This window comes from Durio zibethinus, chromosome 10 (genome assembly GCF_047325235.1).
Source record: "Durio zibethinus cultivar Kanyao isolate XHJ-2024 chromosome 10, ASM4732523v1, whole genome shotgun sequence".
In the NCBI taxonomy this organism is placed as follows: domain Eukaryota; kingdom Viridiplantae; phylum Streptophyta; class Magnoliopsida; order Malvales; family Malvaceae; genus Durio; species Durio zibethinus.
In genome coordinates, this window is record NC_143171.1 from 21189825 (window position 1) to 21204000 (window position 14176).

Genomic DNA, 14176 nt, shown 5'->3' on the forward strand with positions numbered 1-14176 from the left:
ATTAGTAGGATGAGTTTAAAACAAGTCTCTCACGTTTGTTTCATTAGTCGTATGTCATCTTATGTATTTACAATAACTCAACTTTTTTATGAGTTGTTGTATTTGTGATTTACTAGCTTTTGCAATAAATTTATATCCATAACATACACTATATATAATTTTTATAGTATTGACATTCTTTTCATCATGTTGTTTTAGGGTCAACAGTATATTTTTTTATTTAACTGTATTATTTGATATATCAACTACTATCGTCTTTTCTTTATCAAAAAATCGATTGACAAATGAATGTTCTTCTAATTATTTTACTTGTAAATGATTGTGAAACCCATATACTATTTTCACACCCACTCATCATCTTTTGTAAATTTAATTTCATGTAGCTCAAATGGGCAACCATATTTTTTCGTTCTTATTCCCTAATGCTAAATTTCTTCTACAGTTGTCTTATTCTTTTGTTACCTATATTTTTCACTTTGTTCACTTACCAATCTTATTGTAAATTTTCTTACTAGACCTCCCAAATCAAAGTTTTTAATCACAATCACAAAACCATTATCTTTTTCAACTTAGCACATGAAATGAAGGTTTCCTACTATAAACACCTGTACAATGTATTTAACTTATCACTTTGTACTTCTATATAAACTAACATTAAAATATAATCTTTGTGCCTCTGTAATAAACTAACTTAAAAATATATATAATCTTATTTCTCTAATAATAAATGAAGAATTGCAATCATATAAGCTATCCAAATTCTCTAGTGATTAATTCCATTATATAAGTACAGCTTCCTAGTTCTACATATTCAAAGAAGTTAAATATTATGATAAACATATTATAGAATATGGATATTCGAAACTAACATTAGCTTATCAAATATACATATCTAGTAATCTTTTTATTTATGTTATCAAATACGCATATCCGGTAATGTAAAATGCTTTCTGGATATGCATATTGGTAACATTAATAGCTTACTAGAAATATATATGTGGAAAGCAATTTACATTATAAGATATGCATATTTGGTAACATATATATATATATATATTCAATAACATATAGAACTACTATAGAGAAATATGTTTTTAGCAATGTTTTTTTTTCATGTTTAGCGGCAACATTTGCCAAAAACATTGCCAAAAGCGTTGATTATACCTATGTCGAAAAAAATAGTAATGGCATTGTCAAGCAAAAATGCTGTTAAGGGATAAATTTAGCGACGTTTGTGTGAAAAACATCACTAATATTAGCGACTGTTGTATAAAAAAAACCACTAAATGTATTATTTAAAGAAATTTGTATAAAAAATATCGTTAATTTAGTGGCATTTTTTGACATAATCATCACTAAATTAAGAAATTTACTTTTTTTAATTGTTTTTTCAGTATTTACTATTATAATTAAATAAAAAATAGATAAATATATTTAATTTCATAAAATCAAAATTTTTTAGCTCATAATCTTCTTGTCACATTTTAGTTCGTGTTTTTGATATGCCCCTAACCAGATTAAATTGATTATTCAAAGTTTAAGTTTAATATAAAATTCTAAGTTGCCTTGGATACAAGAAACATCACTTGAAACTTGAATAATTGTCCCTTGAAGTAATCTTTATATTAAAAAATAACCCATCCAATCAATTTGAAAAAAAAAACCATGTCCCATCATATACTCCTTAAATCTTGCATTTATTTGTTATTTTAATCAGGATTACTGTGCTAAAGAAAAAATAATGGGGGAGATAAGATATATACACAACTCAAAGCTATAGATCTTTAATGAAGAAAAGAAAATTGAAATCAAAAGCTTTCTAGGACTCAAATCTTACTATGCCAGCAAAATTCAAACCACTAAAAGCTTCAAGCAAGGCCTTATTTATTGAAATTTTAAGTTTCAAAACCTTCACCAATAGTGGGCTAACAAAAAAAGAAGGTGTAAGGAAATATGGTTTAAAAAAAATAGAGGAATGTATGAAAATTTAAAATGTATGAAATTGAGCTTACCAATAAAGCTTGAACAACGATAAAAATGCAAGAAATGAGCTTAAATGGTTAGGAACTTTAAGGATTTGATAGAAATGCAAAAAAACTTAGTTGACCTTTGTAGAAACAGAAGAAAAAGAGAGAAAATTTGACCAAAAATTGATTAAAAATATGTAGAGAAATGTGCATCAATGGAAAAAAACTTGACCAAAATGAGCAAAAATGAAAGAAAGGTGCAAGATGAAGGAAAAGTTGAAATAGTAGAAAAATGATCTAGTGAAATTTAAGGGAAATTTAGCACATTATTTTTGTTGCCTTTTGCAATGTTTTTAAAGTAAAATGTCACTATACAAGCATAAAAAAAAATATTTAATGGTGTTTTATCCTACAAACATAGCAAAATTTATAAAAATAAGATATATAACAACATTTATTTATGAAAACACCACTAAAACATTTCTTTTAAAAAATTTATATTTTATATTTAATAAATTATGATAATTTTGTTGTGGTGTTTAAGTTAACGCATTCACTAAAGTATGTTTTTAGTGACATTTTTAAACACAAATACCACTATATAAGAATTTAGTGGCTTTCTATAAAAAAAACACCGCTAACTTTATAAAAACAAGGAAGTTTGGGTGTTTATTAGTAAAACGTCGCTAAAAAACTTGCTATTAAATGATCATTTTTCAGTAGTGAACTTACTAGATATGCATATATGATAATGTATAATTACTTTAGGATATGCATATACGTATTACATATCATATTACAAAAACGTATTCTTAGAATGTGCAAATTTCCATGTGAAATCGTGACTTACCTCATCGTTTATTTTGACTTTTCATCACCACTTGCTTTTTTTTTTTTTTTTCATTTGGCTATTCGTTTTGACAATATATAAGATATGAATATAACTTTTTAAGATTTAAGGTTTTTAGGGTGTATGAAAGGTGTATAATGCAGAGAAGAAGAGAAAAAGTGAAACAATAGAGTATGAAAGATTAAAAATATAATTTACTTAGGGTAATTAAGCAATTTAATTTAAAGTCAATTTTGTATTAAAAATTTGATTTAAATAGAAATTCTTGGGATGTATATAGAAGCACCCATTGTCTTATTATTATCCAATTACTAATTACGAAAAATCTCTAAAAACATTCATGATTAGTTTGGCAATAGTTAGAATTTAATCAATCTAGTTAATAATTTTATATAATATTTAGGATAATTCAAATAATAAGGTTAATCATAATTAATGGGCATACACTAAATTAGGTGGATTATGAATTAAGTAGGTAATTAAATTTTAATGAATTAGCTCAAATTAATTCCCATAAAATTCACTTTTGCCCGTTTAATTTTGGGCATAATAAAATTAAACAAAAAAATTATTGGCCCAAAATAATTAAAATTGTTGGCCTAATTTAAAAAGAATTAATGGCCCAAATTAAATAAACTAAATGACCCAAATTAAATAACATTTAAATGTCCAAAATAAAAAACGCTTAATGGCCCAAATTTTGGCACTTTTATTTATTTATTTTTAATTTTTGTTTGGCACATGCACAACACCGTCCAATGTGGCGTCGATTGGAGATGCGGGCCAAACCCAAGTCACAGTAATCTCTACAAAAACCGAAAATAAAATCTAATCTTTAGGCGTTAAAACCCATCAAATGGACGTCCCCGAAGCTGTGGGTGGCGTCGAAGCCGCTTGTTGTAGTGGTTGCTGGTGCTCATCGCCTGTCATGGAGAAAATAGTGGAAAAAGAAGAAAAGAAATGGAAGTTGGTTTGAGAGAATTTGAGGGTTACAAGCTTTGCCTCTGTGAAACTGAAGATAGTTAAATTAATACAATGAACTTAACATTAACTAAGCTTAAGTCGGATAAAGATGGTTTAGCTAGTTAAATTAAGATATATAATACAACATCTTTATCTATTATATTCTAAAGAGCAAAAATTATTTTTTATAAAAGAAAATAAGATAATTTGACAATGTCAGGATCTCCCTTTCTTTCCAATCCTAAACTGAATTAAATATTCCATATGGTATAGCTTAAGCAATCTCTTAAGTAAAATTTGACCTTTGTTGGCCCTAAATGTGTGAGCAAAAATAAAAGCATGAACAAGTCAACTGACCAATTTTATGGCATTTGGTGAGTCGCTATAATTAAACTATAACAATAATCAACGGAAATGTCACTATCTTTCATTTCATCTTCTTGAGCAAAGAATATTATCTTCATTTGGTGGAGTAGATGATTGAACAAAAACATATATAGGAAAAAGCTTTGGGTTGAATAGATTCTCTCTTTGCTTAAACTACACTTTAATGGTTGATAAAGGCAGTCAAGAATGGTTCAAGTCATGGAAGATTTCACATTTGATGTTCAACTTTACATATGAAATCAACTGCATGCGAAATTAATGGTATGGACATAAATGTTATAAAGAGAGATCTCACAACGTTGGACAAAAAAAAAAATCATAATCACACACAAAAATGATTACGTTTCAATGAACTAATTCAACATAAAATTAGATCATGTTTTTGAAATTTCAAAGTTTCAGGATTTCCTTTTTCCTCTTGGCACATGAGATAATTGGTTCTCATTTCTTTTCTTTTTTTTTATAATTTTTGTACAAAAAGATTTAAGAAAAAATTTACAAATGTTATAATTCAAAATTTAAATTTATTAAATATTATAATTTAAAATGAGTTAATATCATATTTTAAAAATAATTATATAAATCAATTAAATTTAAATTAAGTTTCAATTAAACCTCATTTTTTTGTGTACAATATATATCAGTACATTTCAATTAATGTCTGAGAGACGTGAAGTATATGTTTAAGCAGAGAGAGAAAGAGAGAGAGAGAGAGAAAGATTGTGTGAATACAGTTGTAATTGCAAGTTTTTTAATTATCAGCAGCTAGGTAGCATGTCATCTTTGAAAAACCGCCACAAGAACTGAAATGTGTGTTTCACATTAATTCGCAAAATATGGACCATGCTTGGATTTTTCCAGGATGAATTAGCGTGCGACACATGAAAACTCGATCAAAGAAGCAATTGCAGGCTGAACATATATATAAAAGCCGCAGCCATTCATCATGACAGCACCAAAAAGCCGCACTCCTACAGATAGTCAGGCGGAGCCATTGGAAGGAAAATATTAGTGTTGCTGCGGTCAGACTAATTCATAAAAGCTGAACTATGCGCTTTATGTATACAAAGATGCGAATTTTAATGTCTATAGCATGTCCGTACTGTCTGGGCCTAACAAATAACCTGCTCTCCTTTGACTAACGCTTCCATATAGAAAAGTTTTTGTTGTCGTTGAAGAAGGTCAGCAATATCAAGCTCTAGCTCTTACCTCGTGCGATTTTAAATTTTAATATCTACTTTTAGTATTTTTTTTTCCATATCAAAAGTCGCACCTATATGTACCAAATTAATATTCCATCGTCTATAATGAATTGAAAGAAATTCAGAGTGATCAATAATATACCATCCTCCATGATTAATTCGAAGATTAGAGTACTCTCTGCCCTAATTTCTCTTCGACATATATAGATGGCATAAAGTTGTAATAAAAATTTCATTACATGTTTTTAAATATGACAATTTTAAATATAATATGCTATTATAATAAAAATATATAAAAATGATAAAATTTTAATAAAAATCAAATTTTTTTTTCAAAAATATCCATTTATAACATATATAAAAAAATGCTACATATTCACCCTATTGAAAAGATGCTTAGAGAAAAATTTTAGAAGTGTTTAAGAAAAAATTTTCAAACTCTTTTTGTTTTTTAATATTTGAAAGTGTTTTAATTTTTCATTTGAATTCACCTAGAAAATCATATGTGAATTTGATTAAAAAATTATGTGTAATGTATTTATATCAATTTATGATATAAATATTTTTATATTTTATATAAATTTTATACTAAATAAATATAAAAGAATTATAAAAATAGCTAAATTTAATAAATTTTTTATAAATTCTTTCAAGGCTTTGATCTGATTAAATAATAAAAAATTTACATATGTAATGGGACAACGGCCGTATAAATTTAAGATAAGGGGTTGAGCTTGCTTTTCCTTCTTATTTGTCAATTGGTACTAGTTATATTATTAGTTTGATGAGGCCAATCTGTCTGTTTGTAGCACAGGGACATGTTCATAATTCATTAGCGGTGTGCGGCCCATCTCATGATTACTTGTTTGACATTAAAAAAGAATAAAAATAATTTCCACATCATTCCATCCAATCCGACGGCCTTGATGACATTTCGTGTAAGAAAATGTTGAATAGTCTGAGAAAAATTAGCACAATTCCATCAGTCCGCGCAGAGATATAAAATTTTTACCTGTAAAGTTTGACGTTATTTAGTCCTTAATACTTTTAAAGTATTTTTCACAAAAAATGAACCCTAAAATTTTTTTTTTCTTACCAATTAGAATAACTATTTGTTTTGTATTATTTTAATATCTCATATTTTCAAACGAAAAAAACTCACGATCAGGTTGCTTGCCCTTATGTGCATCAACCAGCCATTTTTTTAGCACATGGCTTGACTTTTGTAGAAGAGGATGTTGCATTTCACGCTTAAATAAAATTCCAATGGTGTCATTGGATTCGATTTAACATAATATTCTTTAATAATAAGACAAAAATGCGAATCATGCTAAAGAAAAACTTAGGCAAAAATGTATATTTATCAAAGGAAAAACTTTTATATATATATATTTAGAAATAGAGAAATTTGAATAAATTCATTGAAATACAATTTATATGGGTCTATTATTGAATCAAATGTTTGATTATTAAAAAAAAAATCATAACTAAAGTAGTTATGGTAAGCATTTTCTCTATTATTAGTATCTTTTTATGTTTCTCCAGCAAGTTATCAATAATTTAGGATCCATGTCTCAAAAACCTAAAGCATATGCATATGGCATGTTGAGAACTTGAGATAAAACAAATAATTAATTATCAGTGAAAATTAAGGAACAAAACATTCTTAAAAGCAATTATAACTAAAAAACAAAATAGAACAAAGAAAGGCAAACAGCATGCATACATTTTATCTTTGAGATTCGCATGCATGTTATCTTTTGACTAAGCTTTATCAACAAAATGTCTGCCACAAAATTCGGAAGTTAACGATGGCCATTTAGATGATAAAACGATGACATCAGTGCTCACTCAGCACAATAAAATCTGGATATATTAAAGAGCTCTTAGGAGAGCATAGAGATCTTAATTTCCAACTTAATCTTTTTTTTTTTTCATGAGTTATGTCCATTCTATGAAAAAAAAATCAATTAAAACATAGATAGCCAAAAAAATAGAATTAAAACATTATCATTTAATTTTTTAAATCTATTTTAAAGAGATATTATATTATCATTGTATTAAAAATGAATTCAACTAATAAAACATAGATGGCCAAAAAAATAAAATTAGAATATTATCATATATTTTTTTATTATATTACTTTTTTATTTTTTTAAATATATTTTAAAGAGTTATGTGTCAATTTTTTAAATTTCATACATAAATAAAAAAATACCTTTTAACTTCCTCAATGAAATTAAAAAATTATATCACCAGTAATTGAAATAATTTTTTATTAATTAATTAAAAAATAATGTTGTTCGATAAAAAATAATTGGCCTAAAACTAGGTAAATAAAAGCATAATGACAAGAAGATTTAATATATCAGTTACAAAAATAAAATTTTTTTGTCTCCTTTTAGAATTTTTTTTGATAAAATAAATTTGATGATAAATAAATTATTCAATCCTTAAATCAAAATCAAATATATCATATTTAACAGTTTAAGATAAATGTATATAAATCATATATTTAAGATAATTTTTATAAGTCATTGATCAAACTTAAACTCAAAATTTTTTCATTAAAAAAGATAAATTTTAATAAATTAAATCAATTACTAAATATCTCTTTTTAGATTTATTAGCATAGTAACTCCTTTACATTGTTTGGCGTTTTTTACAAAAGTAATAATTATGAAAAGTTACACTTAAAGAGAAAGATAATTAAAAAGGTATGGGAAAAAGCAAATAGAAATATCTCCCTCCTGCTAGCTACGGTCAAATGACGGAGCCCAATCCCTGACACGTGTAAGCCGCTACCTCCATTGTGAATAAACCGCATAATTGGAAACGTTGACCGTTATCTACATCAACTTGACTCTAACTGCCGTAATCACTCTAATGCTCAATTTTTTTTTTTCCTTTTTAAACTTTGTACTTAATTTGTTCTGTACGTATAATTAGTAGTATATCTTCAATGAATTAATTTGACTCTATTTTTTAAAGAAAAAAATGGCATTAAAATTATTACACCAAAATCTCTAGCTAGACATCCACTCATATGTTAATTTTCTCTTTCAATCTTTGTGATTTTTGTTTATAAAATACAATTTTGATAAGAAAAAGGATTATAAATATAAATATATAAACATGTGCATATATAATTGATTTTTTCTCACATCAACTTTTTTGTATTTGAAATTGTTAAATTATAAACTCTAATAACTGAAATTAAGGTTAAATTTGGTTTGAGAAAATATTTTTAGTTTTTATTTTCTAGAAAATAATTTATATTTTCTATTTTTTGTTTTCTAAAAATATATTTGGTAAACAAAAATAAAAATTATTTTTTAAAAATGTAAAATAAAAACATAAATAAAATATTTAATAATATTACTACTAATGACATTTGTTGATAATGTTTTATGTGTTGGTAGGAAAAGAGACGACTTTGGGGTCGTTTGAGAAATGACTTGTACTTGCAATAAAAAAACATGGTTAGGGGCATCGGAATTGGTTCTCCGAGACATATTTGATGCTCAAGTTATCAAGTGCTCAAGGTGTTTAGAGAAAGAAGATGAATTGCAAAGAATACTGAGAAAGTTTCAAATATAAGGGTCTAGAATCCCTATACCTAGACCTCATTTTACTTATATATTGTTGAAGAGCAGTGGTGTGATTAAAGTTATTTATTGTTGAATGTGAGTTGTATTTTATGATATTGTGCAAGTTGGAGACCTGTTGGTGTAGGTTAGAAGCTAGTTGTAAAGTGATACCTTGATTAGACGTTAGTGAAGGTTGTCAAACGTACATTGATTTGATAGGAATGGGTATAAGGACTGATTTTATTGATTGAATGGATAGATATAACAATTGCCCCTAGGTTTAAGGGGGTTATAAAGTGACTGCCTTTAAACCTTTGTCACGTGTTGACAACTTGTTCCTTTCTAAGCAAAAGGCATTGTATTTATGAGCTATGTTGATGACGTGTCCTTTTTGGGTGATGGACGATGTCTTAACAAGCCATGCAGATGATGTGTCCTTTTTGGGGAAGAGATGATGTCTTAATGAGCCATGCTGATGACGTATCCCTTTCAGGAGAAAGACGATATCTAGACGAACCGTAATGATGACATGGCCTTTTTAGACGAAAGATGATATATTGGTGAGCCATGCTAATGACATGTCTTTTTTGGGTGAGGGATGTTATTTCGACAAGCTGTGTGGATGACGTGTTTTTTTTGGCAAAGGATGCTATTTCAACAGTTGCTTGGATGTTGTGTCCTATTTGGTGAGGGACCTTTTTTTAGAAAATCGTGTAGATGATGTGTTCTTTTTGGTGAGGGACTTCAGTGAGATTTGCAAGTTCATTGAGACACAAAAAGCAATAGGTGAGGACTTAGGAAAAATTCTAGTCAGCGTACATAATATGCATGAGTGAAGCGCATCTTTAGGCATGTTGGGAGACACACACCTATGTTTTTGAATAATGTAGCTACAAAGGACACGTGGTGCAATGGGATTGAAAGGTTTTTAGGTATAAATAATTGGTTTAAAATTTAAATTGTACTGGTTCACATAAGAAAAAATAAGTGTGTTTGAAAAAGTATGCAATTGAAGTGTTGGTCCTAATTAGGAAATTAATTTGTACCATTTTGTAACCTATTAAAACAGTGTTTTAATTCTTACTATTTCAACATAGTGTTTGGCTAAGTATAAATAGAGGAGAAAAAAGAAATTTAAGACTTATTTTGTTTATTTTTGAGCAAGGAAAGTCTTTTGGTCGTTTGGGTTTTGTGGGTGCAGTGTGCGGTTTATTGCTATCCTTTAACGTATTTATTTGGATAAGTGATTTTTTATTTTTTTCTATTTGTTTGAGTTGTGATTGGGAAAAATGGCACCGAAGAGAAGGATTGTGATTGAGGATTTGAGTAATGATTAGGGCACTAGGGTGCCAGTTGATAACATGGTGTAATTGATTGAGTTTAAGCCGATATAGCATTAAGTTCGAGCTTAAGCTTGATTTTAAATTCGAGGCTTGAAACTTGATTCAAGCTTGATCGAGTTTTATTTTTTAACTCGAGCTTGACTCGAGATAAAAATTGAATTACTTAAACTCATTCGATTAGGCTCGATTAACATGTAAAAATAATGTGTATTCTTATATTCAACAAAAGCTTGATTATTTGTACTCGAGCTCGAACTCAAGTTCAAGATATTTATTAATTAAAATAATTAAAATATAAAAATTTAATTAGACTTATGAGTTACTTAAACTGGATATAAGAATGCTTGAACTCGATTTGATTGATAAGTTGAGCTACTCGAGCTCGAGCTTGACTTGATAATAATCGCGTTGAATTTTAGTTTTATTCGAGTCAAACTTGAGTAGCTTATGAGTACTAATGTATCATTTATATTCCTAGTTCAAGGTAAATGTGAAGGATCTTAAAGGAAGGGTCGTGGAGGCCAGGTGTCTCAAGAAAGTAGTGGTTATGGTTACAGTATAATGATTAGATAGGTGGGGGCTCTTTGTTTTATGGTAAGTGCCTTTAATAATAATAGTAAAAGGAAAGAAAGGGAAAAAGAAAATAGATAATAGTGGAGAAGCCTAAGGATTTGTCATTAGGGACATCACCACTAAATTTGTATTGATCCACCGTGATGTCAAGTATGGCAAACCAGGTTCTAGATCATTGGGCTCTTAATATAGGGAACTCTATGTTCTTTGTTTCGTTACCTCCTTAAAGTTTCACTATTAGCTAGATTGGGGTAAATGAAGGGTTAGTAGGGTTTTATTTGCATAACTTTCATCATGAGTTCCATTTACTGCTACGAACGTTCTTTCGCCTAGTGTTGGTCACTTTCTACTTAGTCGCATTATAGTTGGCTCCCAACATCTAAGCAATAATGGTGACATATACTTTATCTATTGCTAGCTAAAAAAATAGGTTCCCTTAGTGAATTTGATCTTGGCATTATCTATACTAAGGGAGATCAACAAATGGTTGTATTATCTATAAGCTCGTGGCTAGTCATGTATCGTGGAGCTGCAGTCCAACAGTTATCCTATGTATGACATATTTGTGATGGCTCGTACTAAGACATTTGACGTGCAATTCAATTTTAAGATCAAATGATCTTATGCCAATGCATTGATGAAGGAGACTTTAGAGCTTGAGGATGATGAAATGAATCATGTGAATGCTTTGAAGAACGAAAAGCTTTCTTATCTAGAATAGTGAATCATAAGAATATTTTCAACTATTGTCTTATCCTAGGTGAAGACTAAGGCTTGGTCGTTACTGTACAAGAGGTACTGGACCAAATAAAAGAATAGGATGCAGATTAGAGTAAAAAGTTATGAGTATCAACCCCTAAGCCTAAAAGGAAAGAAGATTTAGGCAATAAAAAATGTAGGTTGGTTATTTGTGTCTCATTTTGTGTATTAAATTGTTTTTTTAGAAAATTGATGTTGATATGATATTGTTGTAACTACTATTGTAGTGAAAAAGGTAATAATCAAGGCCATGAAACTTGTGGTTCGCCAAAAAAGTTCCCAAGCCAATGGTATGTAGTAAGTAGCTAAGAAAAGGCTAGCTATGGTTACCTCTATTGATGCGTAAAAAAATGTTGGCTCACAGAATATTGAAGAGGCTTAGGATGCTAGCATGGAAGAGGGTAGTGGTGGGGTATTGGGCATTAGTAAGTTAGTGGAGCTGGACTCTGGTGTGTCAAATGCTGAGGTTATAAATAAAGGTAATTACATTTTGTTATTTTAATTGATTATGGTGAACTGATTCTAATGTTTTTTTTTTGTCTTGTAGAAATTAATCATTTTGTCAAACTTTAGAAGATCTTTCAATACGAAAAACAGAAAAGGAAAAAGTTTTTACAAGTTTGTCCATTTCTTGCTTAAAAGCAAGTAGAAGGGAGTTCTAGCATGCTAGTGGTGCAATGCCTGCTAGTGGAGCTCAACATTTGGTAGCTATCATGCCACTCTTTTTACCTTAAATCATGGTTTCTAGTGCACCTCATTTTTTAACAATTGTACCATCTTTTTGTTTGACCATCAATATCTCTTTGCCAAGGTCACATGTCTCTAACAATGTTTTTGCCATTTCATCAACTGTGCCATCAACTATTCCAACTTCTTTTATGGTGGTTAATACTACTATCAACAAGCCTACCGATGAGAAAATAAAGGTTTCCTTAAGGGCTGTTGAACTTGTTATAAGGTACTCAAACGAGAAGCTAGATAAGATGCTTATATCAGATTTTAGAGCCATTCATGAGTGGCCACATACCATTTTACCTCTTGAGGCTACCTACTTGTGAGCTATAACCAATCATTCTTAGTTTACTAGGAAAAGATGCAACAGTTTCAATCCTTAATAATCTATAAAATAAAATATTTTTTGCTATTGAAGTTTGCATTGAGTAAATTAGTAACTTTGTGTTTGTAATTTGTTATGCTAAGTGGAGTTATTGACTATAAATGTTTGTTATTATGCAGTTTGGGTGAATAAGGTTCACTTTTATAAGTAGATGAGGTTATTGGTAGAGGATCTCAAGTGTAAAAGAAAAATATCACGGGATAAGGCCCAAGCCAGAGCTAATCAAGACACTTTACTGCATGAGAAAAATGTTTTCATAAAAAGCTTAGAAACATTAAATGCCACATTGTAGAAGAATGTAAAAGAGTTAAAGGCTTAACTGAAAGAGGCCATAAGAAGGAATACTATTATGAAGTAGTGTCTTAATGCTACCGTTACCTACATAAAAGAGGTTGAAGAGGAGAAGACTAAGTTGTAAGGTGAGTAAATGGTGGCAACTACATGCATCAACTAAGTTGAAGTAGAGAGAGATCAAAGTTTGGCATGGGCTTAATAGTTGAAGAAAGAGTTGGTGAAGCTGAAGGTTGAGTTGGAGACTGAATGTGCTAAGTCCTTTAAGAGATTAATTGAATAAGAGAATGATTGGATGAGCATTTGTTAGGCTATTAGTGGGCAATAGAGGCTGTTAGCGATGTACCAAGTCCAACTACAACTAGGGCCTTTAGACTTGAAAAGGATGGACTTCTTAGATATAAGGATGTCATCAGAGGATTTCAACATAGAATTCCTAAAAGACATGGCCTAGCTAGAGAGGGTAAGGATAAGTGAAGGGATTAGGATTTTAGTAGGCTTTGACTTGAATGCCTCACCCATTGTCTTTATGGACTCTTAGGCTGGCAATTCGAGAGGCAAGCCTGCTTTAGTTGGACATGAGACTGGTGTCATTATCCTTGCCTCTAATGCTATCAATCCTTCTATTGTTCTAACTAAAAATGCTTATGCTTTGGTGCTTTTTGAAAATTTTATATACATTTTTGTATTTTAGTTTTTGTGTTTATATTTAGCTAAATTCCTTATACTTATACAATTATCATTAATAAAAGTGAAAGTTTCTACAATAATTCTTGCCTTGTGTTTAATTTGCATTACTGACTTATTTTGTTGTTTGAAAGTTTAATTGCACCAAAGTCTAAGTTAGAAAAAAATTTTAGTGACCATCAGTTTTGTCTTATAACTTAAATAACTTAAGCTATTTTTAATTACTATCAACTTTGGTAACATAACTTATATATCCCAAACTTGCCTTAGTGGCTATAAATTTAGCTTTTGCAATTGCTCATGCCATGGACTTAGTGTAAACTCGTTTAATTTTTAGGACTAAGTAATTTTGTAACATGGCCTTCCATAGATGTGGATATTGACTCGAATTAGGCTAAATTCCTTTCAACTTTCTCAAAAAGATTAAGCAACTCGAGTAACATTATA